At 33.5% G+C, this 23,982-nt stretch overlaps 1 non-coding gene across 1 annotated transcript; it reads left to right on the plus strand.

Annotated features, from left to right (window-relative positions):
* Positions 1–21,011: 21,011 nt before the first annotated feature.
* LOC126031057 (small nucleolar RNA SNORA51) lies at positions 21,012–21,144 on the plus strand. Its single transcript, XR_007503226.1, has one exon. It is a non-coding gene; the product is annotated as a small nucleolar RNA SNORA51 (small nucleolar RNA).
* The last annotated feature ends 2,838 nt before the right edge of the window (positions 21,145–23,982 follow it).

The following is a 23,982-nucleotide window of genomic DNA, read 5'->3' on the forward strand; positions in this document are numbered from 1 at the left end:
CAGGAGGAAAGCAGAATTAAAGCAGAGAAAGGACCAGATACAGGGGTCCTCAAACTTTTTAAACAGGGGGCCAGTTCACTGTCCCTCAGACCATTGGATGATCTGACTATAGTAAAAACAAAACTTATGAACAAATTATTATGCACACTGCATATATCTTATTTTGCAATGAAGAAACAAAACAGATACAAATACAGTATGTCGCCCACAGGCCATAGTTTGAGGACCACTGGACCAGAAAGACAATGATAGTTGGAAATGATCACTCTGGAGAAGAACTAGGTGCTGAAAGGAGATAAAGTGACAGACATGATACTTCTTCATAAACAATACTCCAAACCAGAGTAGTGCATAAAAGGAAAAAAGATGAGAGGTGTATATGCATGTGTGTGTGGGGGATGTATTGATAAAAAAAAGGGAGTGGGGAGGAAAAAAGGGGATATTAGGAGCAAGCAATGTGCGATGGGAAGGCAGTTGTATGTTGTAGGACTGACTCTCATTTATGAACATATTTGTAACCATGTGTATGATAATGACTCAAAGTATGCATTTATAAAATATATAAAGAGCTAGAGGCTGAACTATTAGTTTTTTCCTCAGAGTTGACAGGCAGGAAACAAAACAAAACTGCAGTCCTTGAATATTGAAATGGTGACCTAAGTAGCTTTCCTTCATTTCTATGACTCTTGTGGCTACCCACATTATGGATATTTGATAAATCTTGTTTCACATGTCTTGGAGCAAGGGCCCTTTACATTCTTATTATTTTCTAAATTGGAGCCTTGTATGGTAATTCCCCTAATCATTCAATCTCCACTTATTGAGGTATACTCTTTCCCTTTTTTTTCAAAGCTAATATCCTATCATTCTTTCCCCTAATAACAAGTATCTGAGGTTTTATTGAGCCCTAATACAGAATCTTGTGACCTCAAGTGATTTTCTGTTTTTGCAAATGGAATGATGAAATATTTTTGAAACCATTTCTTGAGATGAGGGTATCAGGATTCTAGGAGTATAAAGAAATGAAAGGTACACAGACAGACAAGACAACTTTTGAAAGTAGAGTCAATAAGCATATAGAATTCTTGATTAAAAAAGTAATAAAGCCATACCCATTGGTACTCAAGATCTACATTTGGCAATGCCCTCCAGGGTCACTTGTGACTGTGTGAGAGTGTGGATAATCACACTGTGTTTGCCTTCATAAAAAGGAAGCACATTAATTCTAATACTATCTCTGTGGTCCTGCCACAAAGAAAATGAAACTGAAGGATAATTAAAGGCATATTAATGCTCTATTCTATTTACTTCAAGTACCAATAAAGCAACTAAATGTAAATATTAGGAGGCCTGAAACTTCTGAGAAAAAATATTTCTGGGTATTTTAGTCTTACCACATAATTTTCAAATTCCGATACAGGGAAGTAATTTAGTTAAGACTACTTAAGAAATAGAATCTTGAGCTGTATTTGGTGCTCTCTGTATTAGTATAGGCTGCCATTTTAAGATCTATAATATACTGAGTGGTGATTCTGGCTTTTTTATATAGCAAGCTAAGGAATATACTACTGTTTTATCTTTAGTGTCTGCTTATTTTTCCTGGTAGTTACATAGAGCCATATATTACAAAAATTTTCAAGTGATAATTTTAAATTATAAAAGTGTGTTAGCAACACTGATATAGAAAATGCCATTTATACTTTTCCGTCAAAAATATAAGATAATGAAGATTGTTGTTTAGAAATAGAGCTGCTTGAAGCTAGAGAGCAACAGTCAACCGAAGTTCAATCCTTGAAAACTCATAGGGTTCCCCTAACCAACAACATTAGATGTGACCCCAAAAAAAGCACAAATACAAAAAAAAACATTACTTTTTCAGGTCTTATGTAGTTTGATATCATCAAACCACAGTCAAAACAAATTGCACAGTCAAAATTTCGACAGTCAAAAAATTACTTATTGATGATCTTTGGTTTGTTTTATTTAATGGGAGTGTAACATTTTTTTTTTTGGTTTTTGAGTCACATCTGGCAGTTTACAGGGGTTACTCCTGGCTCTACACTCAGAAATCGCTCCTGGCAGGCTCAAGGGACCATATGGGATGCCGGGATTTGAACCACCATCTTTCTGCATGCAAGGCCTTACCTCCATGCTATGTCTCCAGCCCCCAATGTTTAATAATTTTTTATTTAAGCAACCTGGTTAAAATATGTTAATAATTGGGATTTAATCATAAAGTACACATGCCCATTCACTAGTTTCATGAGGATATAACCTTATTCTACTGTCACAACAAAACAAGACTTAAGGAAAAATACATGAGAAAATGATGGGGTTTCAACATTGTAATAGGACATAAATCAACTTATTTTAAAACTTGAACCACAAAATGATAGCTCTTAAATAGTATATAATACCAAGGATGAATCTATTTTGACACACAAAATCATCCAAATTTTTTAACTTGTCTTAGAGTTTAGTCTTGGTGTTATGCATTCTATGGATTTAGAACAATGTATATGTTGTATATGGTATTTTATTATTTATATGTGCATGCATAATAATGATTCCACCTTTAAAATGTCATGTGTGCGTTTTTTCAGTTCTAAGTCCTTGAAGGCATCATTTATCCATCTCTCACTGATCTCAGGCCCTGAAAACCCTGAACATTTTTATTGTGTACATAGTTTGGAAATTACCAGAATATATTGTAATGGGAATCATGTATCCCTGAAAACACTGAATATTTTTATTGCTGCATAGATTAGTTGTTACCAGAATGTATTATTAGAATAATGTAATTCACAGACTTCTTTAAAGGAAAATAATTTTTCACTTAGCACCATGCAAACAAGTTCTCTCTCTTTTTTTTTGATAGTTCACTCATTTTTAGCTCTAAAAAGTCCCACGTGGGTGCACCACACTTATCAATTCAATATCTTAAAACATAACTTGCTTCAAACTTTTAAAAATTAGAGATAAATCTACAATAATACCAGTTCAGATGTTTGCACGAACTTTGTTTTCTACAATTTGAAGAACTATGAGTCTGGTCTTTTTGTTGTTGTTGTTCGTTTGTTTTGTTTTGTTTTGTGTTATTTGGGGGGGGCACACCCAGTGGCATTCAAGGGCCACTCCTGGCTCTCTGCTCATAAATCGCTCCTGGCAGGCACGGAGGACCATATGGGATGCCCGGATTTGAACCACCATTGGTCCTGGGTCAGCCACTTGCAAGGCAAATAGTTCTGCTGAACTATTTCTCCCACCCCTGTATAACAGTCTTTTGATGCCTAAAAATTGTCTAAGAAACTGTTTCTCAATATCGGTACCATTTAACATTCTAACTAATAATGAATGAAAGTTGCTTTGCACCATTATTTGCTTTTACTGTCATCAGTGTTCTGCATTGTTTCATTATTCTAGTAGATAACATATAAGTAGTTCAGAGTTATCTGAGTCTGTATATTTCTGATTGTGTATGACATATAAACAGAAGCTCAAAAATCTATCTGACTTACTACTCCCTGTCAGAAAAAAATTAGTCATTACCCTGAGAAATCATCTGAATGAACAGAAAATATCACTCCCCAATTGTACCCAAGATTTTAAAAACTTTCTAGAGTCTTCCCAGTACTTCAAGAGCAGCACTGCCCATTTTGTTAAATGCTGAGTAGTGCATCTTTTCATATGTTTTTCAATTTAAATATTTGGTAAAGTGGCTAGTGAGGTCAGTGACACATTTTTAATCAAGCTATTTTCCTATTTGACCTCATTTTTCCCCTATTTTTTCTCCTTAATTCTTGTTAAATTAATGCTCTTTTAATCATTCACATCCAGGAACATTGACTGGGCCTTTATAGAAATGTCATTGTACACAAATTCTTTTTCCTGCATATTATAAATCTGCTGCCCAGAATTAAAGTCAAATCATATTATAATGTGAAACTTATTTTCCTGTGAATTGAACTAGTCTGAGATAAATTATAACATGATACTCCTCATAAACTAAGACAAATGAAGTAATTTAGTTCAGGAGTAAAAATTGCAAAGTTATGCAATATACTTTAACTTGGAGAGATAATTCAAAGGACTGTACTGAATGCACTACATGTACAGAGCCCAAAGTTAGATACCACTACATGATGTGATACTGGAGGTCCCCAGCAGCACTTGACTAGAACAACATTTCCATATGGCATAGATATCTGAGAACTGGAATAGCCCCTAAGAAAACAATGCATTTGCCAGGATTGCCACCAGCCCCAGACCAAAATAAAGCAAACCAATACAATAGGAGTTTTTATCATTATTATAAATCAGGATTTTTTTAATGTTAGGTTTTTAGATTACCACAACATACTTCTCACATATATCTTGTTTTACTTCATGGGTCTTGACTCAATAGTTTCACGTAGTTTCTTAAGGTTGAGAATGCTAAAATAGTCTGCTTTGTGAAGGAGATTTTGATAGAGCCTAAGGTGATAGGCTGTCTTCCAGGAAAACTAACTAGGTAGTTAGAAAGTCAGATTTTTAGTTCAATGGTCCCACCTGCTTAGCTCTTATTTCTAAGTCTGAACAGAAGAGAAGGGCTGCAGACTGAATTCAATGGACATAGTTTATGGATTGATCATTATTACAATGCAATGAATTCTCCATTAAATCGTAACTAACAGGGCCGGAGAGATAGCACAGTGGTAGGGTATTTGCATCCATCTGTCCCAGAACTGACAGTGGTTCGAATCCCATATAATCCCCCCTCAGCCAGACAGAAGCAATTTTAGAGCACAGAGCCAGGAGTAACCCCTAAGCACTGGAGGATGTAACCTAAAAACAAACAAAAAACAAAACTAACAAACAAAAACAAAAACACACAAAAAGATGCAGTTTGAAAAGTTTCCAGCCTAGTGAATAAGTATAAGGGCTTGTAAAAAGTCATGTAAGCTCCAGATAGTTTCCTATGTCTATTTTCTTGAGTTCACTGCTATCTAGTTAGAATATATATATTTTTAATTTCTTAAAAGTACTAGAAAAGTTAAAGTAGGAGTTCTAGAAATCCCAGTAGAAACCCACCGGACCCTTTTTTGGTCATTAAGGTCACTAAGTACCCCTTTGGCAATCTACTTTTTTTTAAGGAAAAATCAGAAAGTATCCCACAATTTCACCTGCAATTACTATTGCTCCCTTATATTTCCAGCATCCACTTGGGACTATATTATCCACTTTGTGAACACTAAATTTTTTTTAAAAAAATCATGTCTAATACTATTTTTTCTTTGTCTTTGATCCTCTGCCTGAAATTGAGAGCTGATGTTCCTGCCTAGGACTTTAAAATGTTGGACTTAGAGCAGGAGCAATAGCACAGCCAGAGGGCTTTACCTTGCATGCGGCAGATCCAGGATGAACCTCAGTTAGATCCCCAGAGTCCCATATGGTACCCTGAGCCAGGAGTGATTTCTGAGCACATAGCCAGGAGTAACCCCTGAGCACACAGCATGTGGTCACAAGATTTGGTCCAAAAAGCGAATAAAAATAAGTAAACAAACAAACAAATAAATAAAATAATGAGGGACTTGATGTTTTTCTATGAGTAAAAAGTGTCAGAATGAAGTTAAATTTACAATATTCTTTTATTCACAAATTTTTGTTGGTATGGAAAAACATCCATATACATGACATAATAATTGATACAGAATGTATTTAATTTATTTTTATTTAAAAACTGTGGAATATTTATAAATGTTTTATAAAAACACTATCTAGACTTTTGTTACAAATTAGAGATAGCAAAATGTCTTTGCAGATAGTATTTTGTGGTTTTGTTTGTTTTGTGAGGAAGGAAAAGACATAAAAGTTAAATTAAAAAGTCAGCAAGGTATTAGCATTTGCAAATACACTCGAGATACAAAGGAAGAGAGCTTAAATAATTTAATAGAGACATTCTGAAATCCAAAATAATGCTTTTACTATATTGGCAACATACAAAATCAGCACATGAATAATACTCTTGAAATTTTGTACAATTGAACATGTTTTGTTTAAAATTTCTTTAAGATTCTTTAAGTTTTGAGGTCTGAGCCATAGTACAGTTTTGAGAGGATATTTACCTTGGAGAGGACATTTACCTTGTATATAGCTGTTCTGAGTTTAATTCCTGGTGTCCCATATTGTCTCCTGAAATCTGCCAAGGATTTCTGTCTGCAGAGTTAGAAATAACCCTCAATATCACCAGGTGTAGATTCCTCCAAAAGTTTGAAAATAACTCTAAATTTTATTATTATATTACTAAGTAGTATTACACTGTAATGTTCTACCCATATAGAATAATTGAATATGCACAATTAAATTAATTAGAAATCCTATGCCATGTTTTTAGTGTCATTTACCTTTTAGGCTCCGAAACTCAGCATATAATTTGAAACTTAGCATATTAATTGATTTTCTATGATGTGCTTAGAGTACACAATTTAAGTCAAAAATAATCCTTAAAATAAAGACACTTATGTGTTTCTAAGATTATTGTTAATTTTATTTAATGTATCTAAATAAAGTTATATTTATAATTTTAACATATTGCTGATATGAAAAAATATTTTACCAGGTTTCTTCTTAAATGAAATAAAACTTTAGTGAGATTAGACAATTAGCATTACTAAAAATCTTTCAAACTTCTCTATGGGCCATATCTGTTTTTATGTTCCCTCCTATAATAGTTATGAATTTTACCATGTTCTTACAAAATTAGAGTAGTCTTGACTTGCCTATCATATTTTTCTTACTAACTCAATTAAATTCAGTCAGAAATCTTAAGAGTTGCTCAACTCCAGTTGGGATAAAAAAAGTAATTTCCCCTTCCTGGAGCAGGATTTTTAGCCGGCACGGGTGGGCAGCTGGCAGGCCTCCGCATGTGCCAGCGGCCTGTTGGCCCACCCAGGGTAGGGGGGCCTGAACCTGGGTCACCCGACCCCCCTCTTTCCCATTCCTCCGGATCTCCAGGTGGGTTCCTGGAAGGAGTTGACGGGGCACCCTGGATTTCCCCCACTCCCAGGCCAGGTCTGTCCGGAGACTGGCCTAGGGTGGGGCTTAAATCCCTGTCCTTCGGGCTTGGGAGAGTCTCTCTCCCTTCCTGGAGCAGGATTTTTAGCTGGCACGGGTGGGCAGCTGGCAGGCCTCCGCATGTGTCAGCGGCCTGTTGGCCCGGCCCAGGGTAGGGGGGCCCGGACCTGGGTCACCCGACCCCCCTCTCCCCCATTCTTCCGGATCTCCAGGTGGGTTCCTGGAAGGAGTTGACGGGGCACCCTGGGTTTTCCCCACTCCCAGGCCAGGTCTGTCCGGAGTCTGGCCTAGGGTGGGGCAGAGGGGGTGGAGTTTGATCTGGTGGGTGGCAGATAGCTGCTCAGCTATACTCAGGCTGTCACTGGCAATTTCATACCAGTCTACATTTTGCAAACCGAACATATGCTCCTCCCAACCATCTGTACCCCAGATTTACCCTTCTTAACTTCAGTAACACACAGTTCTAATCTCTGACGTAAGACATACAGTAGATCTAAGAAATCCTAGAACTATTATAATGACACAAACTGAACACATATATCTTTTGTATATTTTATGGGTATTTTCTTTAACTGATATAACTCTCTATATATTCTTCTACCATGATGTTTCTATCCACTTTTCATCTTTTGTTTTCTTTGTAAGCTGTTCAGTAAGGATTGTTGTTGGAACTGTCCCTCAGTTTGATGCCTATGATTGAACTATGTCATGGGATTTGCTGGTCTTGTTCCTATTGCCTCCAGATGCACCAATAACGCTTCATGGCATTGATCCTTGTTTGCATAGACACATTAAAATGGGAAAACACCATACATACAGATAAGTTCTTATCTAGTAAATTTCAGTACAATGTTCCTTACACCCTGAACATTGATATAACGACCTGGCACAGGCCTCAGAAGAATGGGCATCCTCCATTCACGCCAGAACCAGGCAAGCTATCTACGAAACATCCAAGGTCTTATATAGCAACAGCTGGAAGCAGTCCTCTACCAGGAAAGACACTACCAAGGGCCTGACATAGACCTTCTAAAAAGAGACTTCTGTTTACACTGAGAAGACTTGACAACAACAATGACCTGCTCTACAGGACATGGTTCTCTCTAGTGCCCCTTAAGTGTGAGGTGAAGTGAGAGGATGCTCTGCACCATCCTGACTGCAATATGGGATATGCAGACTCCAGGATCTTTAATACAGAAGCATGATACCAACAACAGAGACTATGTGAGGAATGGAGGTGTATTGCCACTACAGATGATGACTTGAATTGGACAAACTAGTTTGCCTGGAGCCTAGAGTCAGTCCTGTGCCAGAAAACTTCAGGGGTAGGGTCTCCTTGTATTTAGACCATAATTTGTCTTTCCATGTCCCTTATGTTTTGGTGGGCCTATGCAAACAAATGCCACTTTAATACCATTTTTTACTATGTTCCCTTGACTCCAATCCTTAAGAAAAACAACCCACTAAAACTTTTGAGGTTAACTTAAACTAGTAAGCATGTGCATGGAACTAGAGAAATGTACTTTGCCCTCAATGTTTAAGGAGTTACATAAGTCTAATGTCTTTAGATTATATGGTGTGCTGCTAAGAAATAGTATGTACTACAACTGGGGATTTGAGGGACAAAGTAATTGTATTGTACATGGGTTCAGTTTTGTTTTTCTTAATGTTCTTTGGCTGAAAGTTCAAGACTGGGATATCATCGATGGGACTACCGAGAATTCTGTTTATGGGTGATTGGGCTTCCACTGTAACTTTACCCTGTCCTCTTTCTTTGCATCTTTGTTGTCATAATTAAAATAAAAAAAAGAAATCCAAAATCTGAAAGATCAATGAAAAAAAAAGTAATTTCCTCTTGATCTTGAAAATATAAAAAAATAATCTCTAATTTGTACTGCAGGATAAATACAAAGTCATACAATTAGTCCTGTAAAAAGAAGACAAGTCAAAAAGAAGGAAAGGTTCTGAGAACTATGACTAAAAACAGTTTTATTTGTGTGTGTGTGTGTGTGTGTGTGTGTGTGTTGCTGCTTCAATCCTATGGCTAATATATTTGCTATGGTTTGACTAGAAAAATCACTCTTTAAGCCTTCCTGGATAAATTATTTCTAGTTGAATTTCCTTAATCCAAAGCACCCCTGAATAAAATATGAGTTGCAGTCCATTTTCATATGTACTTACCTGAATGTTTAAATTTTAAAATTATACTAAAACACTGTCATTGCCATTAGAAGACTGCTGTCCTCTGTATTGTTTTTCCTTCTTTTTATTATTGAGGTAAAAGGGTTTATAGTATGGTTGATATAGCTGCTTTATGTCTACAGTGCCAATAAACTATTTATTATTTTTAATTTAGTATAAGTTATGTAGAATTTTTATTTACATTTTCAAACTGTTTTGCAAGCCAAGAAAAATTTCTTTTGAACAAATTTTGCCATTTTTGGAATAATGTAATTTTTACATTAACATAAGTATTTATAAAATTACACTGGCCCTATAGTACTAAGAAGAGAAGAGACCTTAAAATATATCCAGGGCGGATCAGCGGTGCAAGCAGTAGGGCATTTGCCTTGCACGCGCTGACTGAGGACAGACCATGGTTTGATCCCTCAGTGTAACGTATGTTCCTTCAAGCCAAGAGAGATTTCTTAGTGCGTGGCCAGGAGTAACCCCCTGAGCGTCACTGGATGTGGCCCAAAAACCAAAGAAAAAAAATTCTATAAGACTATCCCTAATGGAGACTATAAATTTACTGTTCTTTACTTGGAAACATTATTTCTGACAGATTCTTATCATTTTTAGAGGAGGAAAGTATATATATAATAGATAAACATATATATTATAATATGTAATATACATCAGATCATTATATTATATTAATTATGTTATATAGTATATATTTTCCCTTCATTATCATTCTTGTTACAATCATCGAAGACATCAGCCTTTTTTGATGCATGCATATTTGGTTTTGGTGCTCACTGGGAATCCCATACTTGACTGAAGTTTAATTGTATATAAGTTCTGGTGTAGTGCTCATTGGAGGTTGCTGTGGTACTCCTACACATATGTGCTGGTGGCTTCACGCCTTAATTTTGGCTCTCTAACATGCATTACTTCAGTGGGCTGAAAAATGCACATTCTGTTGCTGTGCAGGGGACCAAGAAGTGATTGATTAGGACAACACTCTGGGTCACAAAGATTTTTACAGAGATAGTAGTAGATGTTTATTTCTAATGGTAAGAAACAACCATGTGTATAGCACACATCAATATATTTTACACTATATTATTCCTTAAAATTTTGACCAGAAAACAATTAAAACAAGTACTTATGTGTTGGTGCTCCTTATTACAAAATAAATTAAAATGTCATACTAGAGAAGTTACAAGCAGTTACTTAGATTTTACAGTTCTGTAACAGACAAACTTTATAATATATTGTAGAATGTGAAGTTGCTGGTTTAGTAGTTAGTCATTTTTGACACTAGACATCTCCCAATATCTCTTCACAAATAAAAAGACACAAAAGTGGTGGACCTATTATAAATGTAAAATATATTTATCTGAATGTTTTGTTAGCTAAATTTATTTAAGTTTTGGCATTGATCAAAAATTAAAGTAAATATGAAGTCAAACATCAAAGATATGATGGGATACTCCACATTTTATTTATCAATAAACATATAAATTGGACTTCATTTGATCTTTTATTTTTCTGGATCATATAAAAGGTACCTTGTAAAGAATACAGTAGTTTTTCATTAATTCGATAAGGTAATTTTTGTTTATACATATATGCTTAAATATTATGAAAAATTTATTTTTAACATATGAAAATTTGACACAAAATCAGATTTTCATTTTAATGTAAATATCAGCTTCAATTAAAGGTCTTATAGTTAACTTAAATTACCCAAACAAAAATGATTTTTTCACATCATAAAATTTCACATCATAAAATCAAAAATGATTCTTTCACATCATAAAATACTTCAAGGGAATTTTAACTTATATCTTATATATTTAAATTTACCCTTATAATGCATGAGGTCATTGTACAAAAAGCCAACTTAAAGTTATTTATATAACATCTTCTTTTTTGGATTTTGGGTCACATTCACTGTACTAAGGCATTACTCCTGGTTCTGGTACTCAGGAATTATTTGAGGAATCATACGGAATGATAGAAATCAAAACCAAGTTGACCACATACAAGGCAAACTCCCTACAATTCACTGTACTACTACTGTTTTTGGCCATTCATGTAACAAATACTACTGTATCAGTACTTAGATATCAAGAATGTGTCAAAAAGACATGATTCTTTTAAAATTATTTTTATTTTAGAAACCATAATTTATAATTTGACAATACTGTCAATTATAGTGTTCATGCATACACCATTCCAACCCCACATTTTTCACCAATGTGCCTTTTTTTTTAAATCACTATCTCAAGGCTCCCTCACATTGGATTCCCCCTCACTAGAACTATACCAAGACATTCTTCTCTATATAGCATTTTCTATATACTCAGTTCTTAGGTTCTCTTGTTCTTAACTTTCTGTTATTCCCATGCTATGCTTCCTTATTTAGCATATATACAATACATAATTATTAAAGGCATTATAAAAACTTAATTATGTATTTTCTTTCTGGCTGACTTTATTCAACATTTACTTTTGAGTTCCGTCCAAGTAAAGGCAAATTATATGATTTTCATTAAGAATTTATTTTTATATGGTTTATAGGTTGACAATCTATATAGGTAATATTGGAGAACAATATATAATTTGGAAATTATGTTTATAATAAGTAATAAAAATTTCATTTATTTTACTTTTTTTTGTTTTGAGTCATACCTGGTAGTGCTCAGGGTTTATGCTTCATTCTGCTTTCAGGGATTACTCCTGGTGAGTTTGGGGGACCATATGATGTCAGGGTTCAAACATAAATTTCTGCTTTAAGGGCAAGTGTACTACCCACTGTGTTATATAGCTCTTGTCCCAAGCATTGCAAAATTTAATGAAGTTATTATTAGAAATATACAAATTTAAACTAACAACAGTAACTTTTTTTGAAAATGAAAAACATCACAAGCCTAGTTTTACCTCTTTTCAATCCATTACAAGTGCTCAGCATAACTTCTGATACTATTAATAATTACTATTCATATTCTTAGCTTTTGCAAATCCATTAATTAACTTTGATATACCTTGCTTTATCTTTTTATTCTTGTTAAACAAGTAAACAAAAATGTTTTAAGTTTCCTCCATTTTCTTATGGCTATCCTCCACATATCATTAAGGCTCAAAATAAGGGCTTTCTTTTCTTTACTTTATGCATAATTCTGTGAAATTATCACTTTTCTTCTGGATGAATTCACACATTCTACACCTCTTCCATGTGCAAGTGTCTTTCTCTCTCAATTAATCAGCACTTCTGTAAGAGTATTAATTTTGTTTCCTAAACTGCCTTTAAGAACAAAAGTATTCTAAATAATATTTTGTTTCATAGTCCAAGTAATTTAAAATAAGTAATAGATCCATACTTTCATTAATGTTATATTTCACAAAATCAAATACAATTGTAATAATATCTAATAAAAATTGACTATAACTATAAAAGATATCACATTATTGGTATTATCCTACCAATGTTGGAGTAATTTTATTTACTGTATCATAGTATAGCTTGTCTAAAAGTAGAATTTCAAAATCTCTCTTTGAATTGAGGGATTCTAAGATATGCCATGCATTCATGGCTTGCAAAATATATTCCTTTAATTTAATTTTCAAAGTTTATCTGTAACAAGTATAAATATAAGCATTGGTGCCTATATGTTCTATCCTTTGTCTCAATTTGGTACCAATAAGTGATCTTTAATGGTTTCTCTTTATAATGATTGTTTATGGAATACAGTGTAAAAATTACAAATCTACATTTTAAATGTTTTTGCTTCTACTAACAAAAATTAATCAAAATATGTTCATTTTAGTCTAAATTTTTATATTAAATATTTTATTTTATACCTATCTATGTATATAGTTCTGATTTTAGCAATCACAACATAGATAAAATAATTAGAATTTAACATTCATCCATCAATTAGATGCTTTTTACAATGAGATAATAACAGCTCTTTAATCTAGTTTCCAGAGAACACAGAAGAAAAATGATACAGAATTTAACTATAACAATAATGCTCTGAGTTAACAAAACTTCTCTTTCTACCCTCCCATGTCCTGCTTTTTTCTAAGCTTTTATTCTCATTATCTTAACCTATTTGTCTATATGCTGTTTGATCTAAATTAGTAAAATTCATCTTGTATTTTTGAATTAATAGAAGTATATGCAAAAAAGCCTTGCTTCCAATAAATATAAATGAATTTTAAAAATTTCTAGTCTCTGGGTTGATAAATAATTATAATTGATTTCATAGCTATGTAATTCATTATAAATTTACCCTGACCACTTTTCTGTATTCAATAAGTCTGTCAGATTCAATTACAAATGTATCTTTTTTCCAATGAGAAAAAAGTGTCAGGCATGTTTATAGAAAACATATTTTAATTATAGTGTACTACTAAAGTGATAGTTATAAATTTTCTATTATTCACTTGCTTTGAATATTTATCTTCTGTGTTCTGTACTTATTATGTTCTTTTAGTATATTGTAGAATTATCTTCCTTCTTACCTATATTTATATATCAGTTTTGTATTACTTGAAAATAAATGTTAAAAGGCAGAAATAATATCTCACCACTTTGTGTATATGGTGCTTAGACATAGTAGTCATGGAAAAATATTACTGAATGCACGAATAAAAATTGAGCAGAAAGGTATTTTTCTAAGACTTTCAATAGTCTTATCATGCTTACCATATTCACCCTTGGATAGGAAATATATTGGCATGTGACTTAAAATTTTTAAGTGTTACAGTGGCATCTTATTCTTGAGCTATCCTGTAACTCATGGTGCTAGTTTCTAAAAACACCAAGTGCTTAAGAGGCCAAAGGTATTTTATATTGTGTAAGGTATCTGTCGTACATCCTACTAAGTGGGAGAAAATTACAGTACCCATTTGATTCTCAGAGCAAACTGATAGGAGTGATGCCAGAACACAAAATGATAGTGAGGTGAGGAAAGTAGTGGATAGGGGAGGAAGAGAGAAAGAGAAGTAGAAAGAATGAAAGAATGATTTAATGAGAGGGATAATGATAGAAAGAAAAAAGATAAAAAGTAAAGAATGATAGAAAGAAGACAGAAAGAGAAAAGCAAGAAGAAAGAAGAGAAAAAGAAAAGAAGAAAGAATAGTTAATAAGCACATATTAAATATATAATGCTGTTGCAGGAATATCTGTCTTTTCATATTTTCACAAATAAATAGTGTTTAATGTCATAAAAAAACAACAGCTGACTGAACTCAATATATCTGACCATATGTCACTTTTCCGTTATATAAAACAGTTTGAATGTCTCCTATATATGCCAGATTATTCTACTTTTGGAAAAGACAGAAAGGATGAAGCAATAATTTTTGTTCTTAAGAAACTTATATTTAGGAAGGAAAAATAGGAGTGTTAATAATATGAGAAAATATAAAGGAAATGCTCAAAGAGAGTTGGAAGATTTTTCCACGTAATGCCATTTTATTTGTTTCAATCACATAAAGAAAATATACAGTTTTAAAGACAAAAAATTGCGGGCTGAAAAATAGTTCAGTGGTGAGGTGTTTGTCTTTCATGTGGCCTACCTGGGAGGGACCTGGTTTGATTCCCGGCATCCCATATGGTCCCCCTAGCCTGGCAGGAATGATTTCTGAGTGCACAGCCAGGAGTGGCCTCTGAGAACTACTCAGTCTGGCACAAAAACCAATCAATCAGTAGATAAATAAAATAAAATAATTAAATTAAATTAAAAAATAAATGGAAGTATGGAAGTACTTTAAATGACAGAAAATGGATGCAAAAAAACTATAAAAACTTTTAATTATCTTATAGAAATAGTCTAAACTAAATAAAATTACATATTTAAAATAAGTTACCATTAGTCAATTCATCATTATATATTGAAAGGTAATTATCTATTGCACAATAATATAGTCTAAAATATCAGAGATAATTAAATATTAAAGTTTCCTGGTTTTTAAAAATACTGATTACATGATTCTCTCTTATCTATTTTGTCCCACAAATAAGCAGTTATAGACTTCCACTTACTTTTGCTCACATCCCCTTCTTTTATTATAGCCATGAATATCCAACTTTAATTTACTATTAAGGTAAAATGGCATACAACAGATAGAGCAAATGCTTAGCATGAATGACATCCTCACTGGGTTAGATCCTAAACAATACACTTTACACATCGGGCAGAGATATATGTGAGAGAGCATCTTACTATAGTTGGCTTCAGTTTACTAAGATGTATAAAGACTATTGCCCCATTGTAAAGTGAACCTAGGTAAAGTGCAGCAAAGGCCATTCCTCCAACTTCCTGTTTCTTAACCTCTTTTGGTATGTCAAAACCAGACCTAGATTAGAGCTCCTTCTCCCACCCTAGTGCTCTGCCTGAGCACATGGCAGAGAAAAGACTGAGAAATAAAGCGAGCTGACTACAATGAAACTTTAACTGACTGATTGTGAATTATTTCTCCACCATTCTCCTACATCTTCAGTCCCAGAGGTCAAAGGGTTAGAAACAGAAACCTAACCCAACACATGACTTTTATGCTATATATTATTCTAATTTCAACTCTACATTCCATAAATGTTGCAAAGATCACAAATGTCTACGGTACACTTCAACTCCTAAACTGAAATATAATATTTTAGCAATGTACTTTTCCTTTCAATCCTACAAGAATGTAACATAATAATCTACAACTAAATAACAAAAATAGATATTGCAAAGATAGATATGTATATTATTGTTAGTAAATATAATATAATCTGTAAATTTAGAAATCTTAAAATGTATAAAACAGTAATTGAAGAAAACACACAAATACAATAATACAGCTTTAATAAGTTTTTATTTTGTATTTAGGGCCACATAGGGAGGGCTCAAGTTTTTCTCCTCTCTTTTCTCAGAAAGCACTAAAAGTACTTGAGGAATATATTGGATTCTTGGGATTGAATCCATGTTTCCCAATGTATTATCTCACTAACATCAGAAATGTTTTAAGGGACCACATCTTACAGTATTCATGTGGTCAAGTATCACATATATTAATACATAATAGCCTGGTCTTATGATCATAATAATATAATGCTCATGTCATCAGGAGCTGCTCAGGGTCAAAGAAGAGTTAAGCATGTCACACATATGTTCTTCACTTGAACCATATCCCTGGCTCAGTTAGCAGTTTTAATAGTTTTAATTCCTTTTAATTACTTTCCAAGTACTATCTGGTAGTTTCCTAAATATTGTAGGTCTAAATACCAGTTCTTTCTCCCTCACCCCAAAATGATCAAAGTCAATTGCTCAAACTTATTCAGGTGGCTATATGTTAATGGAATTAGCAATCATTTACCTTACAATTGGAGTTCAGGAAACTGGATGGAAAATAGAGTGGATCAAGTGCTTGCCTTGCAAACAGTCAATCTGATTATTTGGCACATCATACTGTCCTCAAGTACTGCTAGTAGTGTTTTGAATACAAATTCAGGAGTAAGTTATAGGCACCTACAAGCATAACCCCAAATAAACAATGAAAAACATAATAAGGGAAAGTGAAGAATAGATGATTTTGAAACCAGAACTTTCCCTAACATCCACAAATAAGTGCAGCAGAATATTAATAATAATGCTAGTTTCTAATAATTTCATTAGCTGTCTTGTTAATTTATCATTATTATACTATTGTATAGAACTTTCTTTATAGTTTAATGGGAAATTTTGCCAATTATAAATAATAGTGCTAACATATGATATACATGATTCACTAAATTCTAAAAATGTGGCTTCTGTTTTATGAAGTCACCAAACAATTGCTGCTGGTGATCAGAGATTTAAAAACTAACTTGACAAATATACATTACATAGACAGCTATGGTTTGTTAAATATAAAGCCATACAATTATGGCATGGCCTTTGTGTTAAATACAACCTCAGTAGACTCAGGTTTTAAGAAACCCACATAGCTTATGTGGTTTTTGGTTTTTGGGTCACATCTGGCAGTGCTCAGGGGGTGTTTCTGGCTCTACGCTCAGAAATCACTCCTGGCAGGCTCAAAGGACCATATGGGATGCCAGGATTCAAACCAGCATCCTTCTGCATGCAAAGCAAATGTCCTACCTCCATGCTATCTCTCCAGTCCCAGCTTATGATAATTTAAGAGAACAATCGATGCATATACCTTATTATAAAAATATAAGTACATAATTATATCTAAAGTCTCCCAAGACATAATAAAAGATGCCTGTAAGAAGGCAGACTTAAACAGAGATTTAAATCAAATTCCATCACTTATGAGTATAAAGAAACTTTGTGTTTTTCTGTGAGCTTCTTATCCCTTATCTGTTGGATGTAAGTAATCAATATCTTAGAAAATTAACTAAAGACAAACATATAAAAGTTCATTAGTATAAATATTTCAATGACAGTGCACACTGCTCTGCTCAGTTTTGGATCCTCTGGATGGTGACAGGAAATATTGGAGCTTAGTTTTGTAGCACTATCTGCAATTTTTAGAAGCAAACCACATAAACTTCATATATATGATCTAAGGACTACTGCAGCTATATAGTGAATCATGACATTTTGACAGAATCTTTAACTCTCACCAACCCTCTAAATTTATAAGGACTAAAGCAGATTGTGAGTTTTTAAGGCCATGAAACAGTTAAAATGAACATAGGGCCAATATGTACAAGCCATTCACTGCAGTGGGTCCACAAGGAATCATGATTTATGGTTTCTTTCTAATAGTATTGTTCCTGAAGGAGAAGGTGAGTTCTTTAAAGCAGAAAGCAAAGTGTTGTGGTGGTATAAGTCACTGACAATTGTTTTCTGAGAAAATCATCTCAATACACCACTCTGAAGAAAGTGATTTAAACAGCAGTTTGAGGGGCCAGAGCGGTGGTGCAGTGATAGGGCATTTGCCTTGCACTTGGCTGATCTGGGATGGACCTTGGTTTGATCCCCCAGCGTTCCAAAAGCCATGGGCTATTTCTGAGCACAAATCAAGGACAAACCCCTGAGCGTCACCAAGTATGGCCCCTTCACCCCCCCCCCAAAAAAAAACAGCATTTGAATTGGGAAAGTGGAGCTATACACACAAACTTAAAAAAAAAACACAAAAAGAAAAGAAAAGAATAGTTTTTGTGATCATATGAAATATTTCTAGTAATTATGAACATGTGTTACATATGAGGCCCTGAGTTTAATATTCAGAATTCCATCCATCCTTATACCCCATCACTGGACAATATATTAAAATTATTTTGTTATTAAATTCCAATACTTATATGTGGGTAGATAATGAGTAAGGAGTATGTGATACATGCTAGCAGCCTGATTTTTATCCCTGGCAAAATATAGGTTCATCCCCTGAGCACCAATCAGAATTTGATTCCCAGCATCCCATGCTGCCAGCAATGATCCCTGAACAAAAGTAAGCCCCAAGAAGTGCTGGCTGTGTACTTCTACCACCACACCCAATTTTTTTTAAATCACTTTCAATATAGTTGAATAGATTAAACCTCTTGTCAAGAAGGTATAGAACAGTGTGATGCAGGCTAGAATCAACAAAGAAGGTTAATACCATTAAAAAAAAACTACAAAAAGTTTTATACATCATTCTATATTTACAAAAATATAAAAATTTGAATGGAGGAAAAGAGTACAAGGTTAAGGTAATTGATTGCTATAGAACCTAATTTTGGCTTGATTCTTACATTTTATCTGAGCATCATCAGGAGTGATCCTTAATTACAGAGTCATAAATAAGCCCTGAGGCCTGTAAGACTTGGTCTCAAATCCAAACAAAAAATTTTTTAAATGTAAGGGAAAACATTTAATGATATAGAATTAAGCAGTATGGCTAATTTCCTCTAGTTATAAAATCAATAACTGGATAGCTACATTTGGAAAAATAAAATAGCTAGTAGACAACATAGGCATCAATAAACATATCTTTACACACTCAATACAAGTAGTAATAACTATTACAAATTTAAAGCCTAGAAAGTATCCTAATTATACAATTAAATGTCTTTTTTAAATGATTAAAAAGTATAATATTTTAATGTTTATTTAAGAGTATAAGTAAAAGCACTATTTTTTTTTCTAGAAATCACAGGAAAATATCAAGGAACTGAATTTTATGAAGGCAATAAATAATTTTTTGGTCACAGTGTACAGTAGAAAGTCAGTTGTAAAGCATTAGTGTCTATTAAAACACTTTGTTTATCATTGAGAAATTAGTGTACTTTCCCCTATATAATTAAGCAAAATCATTATCATTTACATTACTCTTACAAAGAATGACTTAATTTTTTTTTTGGCTTTTGGGCCACACCCAGTGCCACTCAGGGGTTACTCCTGGCAATATGCTCAGAAATCACTTCTGGCTTGGAGGACCAAATGGAATGCCAGGGGATGGAAGCAAGGTCAGACACGTGCAAGGCAAAAGCCCTAAACTGCACCACCGCTCCAGTCCCAAAGTCTGACTTAATTTTATATGCAAGATGATTGAATGTATGTATAACCAAGGTCTGTGATATCTGTTGCCATGGAGAAAAAGTGACCATGTATAGTGATAATAAACGACAGTATATTCTATATGCCATACCTTCATAAAAGACATGTGTCACCTCAATGAATTTCTTTGTCAGGGCTTGTCTATTTCTCTGTCCCAGTCTCCCCATCTTTGTCTGTTTTTCTCTTTCAGTTCTTTCTCCATCAAGAGTTTCACTGTCATTGCTATATTGCTTTGGAAATAGATCCGTTTTTCTTTCTGCTAACTCCTCTTCTTGGAAAGATGGAGAATCTCCAAATTGATTTTGACTAGGGAATTATTATTTTTTCAAAGTAGAACAGACTTCTGACCTTTCAAATGATCAGATTAAGATGGTTATTTTCACATTATTAAGTAATCAAGGAACAAATGCATTAGGAAAGAGTTTGGTTCACAGGCGGGCCTGTCAGCTTCTAAAAAAATTTTTTTGCGCTGACGGCTAACCCAGATTCCATTTCTTATTTTGCTTCTGAACCACATGGGATACTAAAATGCATTTTAACATTGCATTTTGCCTAAAGGCTATCAGTAAAACTTAATTTTCTTACTGCATTGATTTTTCCATTATAAGTTGTAACAGTCTAATGATATCTCATAAGAACTTTCAGTTTGAAGAAAGGGATGTGAGTGATTTACCAATAATAACTGCTTGGAAATATATTGTAATTTGGAAACAAATCATCCACGTATCTTTTGTATAGGCAGTTTTATAAATGGGAAATATTTTATACTATATTGAAATAGCTCTCAATTATGGGCTATTTGGCTCCCAATGGGCTCCTAGTATATTTTATTGGGGTCAGAGTAGAAACATGGTAAATAAGGGTCATTGACATAAAATTATATGATATCCTAATAATAAACAAGAGAAAAGGAAGGAACAGGTCAGAAAGAGGCCATATGTTAATATGTAACCCTCCCCTAAAATGTGTAATTAGGGTATATATAGAATCCTCTCCTATATCCCAAGTATCCTTCCTCCCCACTCCACACCGGCCTGTACTCTAGACAGGCTTTCTACTTCCCTCATTCAGTCACATTTTGTTATGATAGTTCTCAGTGTAATTATTTCTGTGACTGCACTAAACAATCCCTGTGGTGGGCTTCATTTTTATTTGAAGTTTACTTGGGATATTGGTGATGGGAATGTTGCACTAGTGCAGGTTTTTATATATATGTATATAAAAAAAATAAAAGAAAAGAAAAGATAAGGCCTCCCAATGCTTACCACAGGCTGTGTTCTTTACACTGACTGCATAGAAAGAGGAAGTACAGTAAATGCACCCCCTATATACCTCAACCCAGGCCCTTTGCCTGGTTTGTATTGTGAATGGGGGAACACACAGAAAAAGAGAATCCTCCCGTATGTACAGATACATATTATGTAAAATAAAAACATTCACCATGGACAGATCATTTAGTATCTAAATCTGAGTTTAATATTATTGTTTAAAAAATGTGCCACCTTAAAATGCAGTGACAAAATGGCATAAGAGTATAAGGCTTTGTTTCTGAGTCTTCATTGCATTCAGAAAAGGTTGATATTTTAGCCTAGTTTACAGCTGCAAATACATCATATCATTATTTTTTTTTATCCTTGCTATAACCTTACTTAAAGTTTGTACAAAAAAAGGCAGCAAATTTATTACATATACCACTTTCCAACCCAAAACGAAAAGGATTCTTCTTTGCCTTGTAAATGGTGTTTCATCACTGAAGCTTCAGCAAAACTTAAAATAACCATGTTGAGAAAACATAAAAAATAGAACCAGTGTCACAGTGAAATCAACAGAGGATTCAATGTACCATATGTTCAATAGCTCCAAGGGAATATTTTAATTATTTTTTCACATTGTCATAAACACTACAGGTGGTTATAAATATAAGATTGGATATTTGTGAACAAAGGATGAACCAACTGAAATACATCATTGCAAACAAGTAGAGATGCCACCAAGTGAAAACATCTTAATTGTTATCACTCAGTCTTATCTTTAATATGTTCATATTGGGCATGTTTCTGATACTTGTATTTATGTAATTTTAATTCCATTTCTTCTAACATTCAAAGGGCTCAAAATAGAAATACAGAACATCTGTTTTAAAGAAATAGATTGTCTTTAAAATGTCATCAAAATAATTTAGAAAGTCAATTCCTTTTCTATCTTAAAATTCCAAAGTGTAATGTTTAACACTGTGTATAATAAGCTAAATACATTTGAACAAATAAGAAAAACATATTTTATTCTATAATAAGAATATCCATTTCTGAATTACTTCATGAATATTTAAATATAAAATGATCCTTCCAGTGTTTAACATGGTTTAATAAAACAATGTACCTTTTATTATATTTTTATTTTTTTGCTATACCTGCAGGTGCTCAGGGTTTTTTCTTGTCTCTGTATTCACAGATAACCACTAACAAGACACAAGGATTATATGTGGTACCAGGGATTGAGCCCACTTTGGCTACATACTATGCAAGCACCTTACATGCTTTACTATCTTTTGGTCCAATGAAAGTTGCTTAGACAATATAGTCAGAGATTATGCACAGAATTTACTGATTATAATTGATTTATTATTTTATGTAACTTCATGACCCAATCATAGAAAGTGTTAAATAAAAATAAAAATTGAAGACAAATTTCTGACCCAATAGTCAAGATTTGGATTATGAAGTCTACAACTAATCTAGATAGGGTAGGTTCCCATGTTTATGATATATTTATAACTAATATTTTCTTTTATAGTTGTTTAAATGAAGACCATAAAAATTGGAATATACTATAGCAAGCTTGATTGCTAGGTCATGTTTTTTATTTAAAATTTAGAAAACAGAAGTTACTTTGTTGTGAATTAGTAAAGTAATATGGAAAATAAGATTTAGTTATTTTAATGAGCCACTCATGTTGTAATTTTTGTTACGTTTGGTTTTTTTTTGGGGGGGGGATATGGTTAGGGGTCACATCTGGCTATGCTCAGGGCATGTTTTTATCAGCTCTCAGGGAATAATACTGGCATGACTTGGGGAAAATATGAGATGTACCTGGATGTAACCTGGGTTTGGCAGTATGCACGACAATTTCCCTAACTACTGTATTCTGGCACATCACACTGTAGTTTCTACAACTTATGCATATGTTTATATTTTCTCTCAAATTGGTAACAAAAATATACTAATATTGTATAGTGTTCTGCTAAATAGTTACCACATTCTAATCGTCTCTTCCAATATTCATATTCCAATATTCCAATATTCAGAATTGCTAATCTTTTTTGGAAGGGGGTGTTACATTTAGTGATTAACAAGTTTTACTGTTGAATCTATGCTTATGGATAATTATTGGCAATGTTCAAAGGGTCACATGTGGTGACAGAAATAAAACTAGGGTTAGCAATGTGCAAGACAAGCACTTTACCCCCTTTACTAAATTCTTTTTTCTTCTTTTTTTTTTTTTTTTTGTTTTTGTTTTTGGGCCACACCCGGTGTTGCTCAGGGGACCATATGGGACACCGGGATTCGAACCAACCACCTTTTGGTCCTGGATCGGCTGCTTGCAAGGCAAACACCGCTGTGCTATCTCTCCGAGCCCCCCTTTACTAAATTCATCAATTGTTCTTCTTTATTATCTGACTGACCTTTTGCTTGCCTCCCACGAATTATGCAAATTTCTACATTTAAAAGGATAAGTCCCACTAATTCCCAAATGAATTTACATATCATTGAGTATGCAATATGTCAAGATCTTACACTTCCTCAATTAATCACCCTAATTTTATTTAAAGTACTTTTCACTATTAGTAAAGAAACACATCAAACTAAAAGTGAAAAGTAAAGTAAAATAACTAAAATATCAAGTATATGCTGTAAAGTACTTAACAAGTCACTCTCCACCCTATATTTAGAGTAATTTCCAGTCCCATCCTATAAAAACATGGTGAATTTCAATCTACAAACATTGCCACTGAATGCAGAATGTGAAGATATTTATACAGTAGGATTTCAAAAATAGATTGTATAAGATGGAACAAAAAATCATGAATAACTGAGAATACTCTTTCCATTTATTAATAGCTAATTCTGTTTTATTTCTCTTCTGTGCATAAGGCTTCAAAATTTCTTTTGCAGGAAGAGAGGCATCCATTACTTTTTCATAGTACAAATTTCACCTGAGG

Source organism: Suncus etruscus, chromosome 1 (assembly GCF_024139225.1).
Source record: "Suncus etruscus isolate mSunEtr1 chromosome 1, mSunEtr1.pri.cur, whole genome shotgun sequence".
In the NCBI taxonomy this organism is placed as follows: Eukaryota; Metazoa; Chordata; class Mammalia; order Eulipotyphla; family Soricidae; genus Suncus; species Suncus etruscus.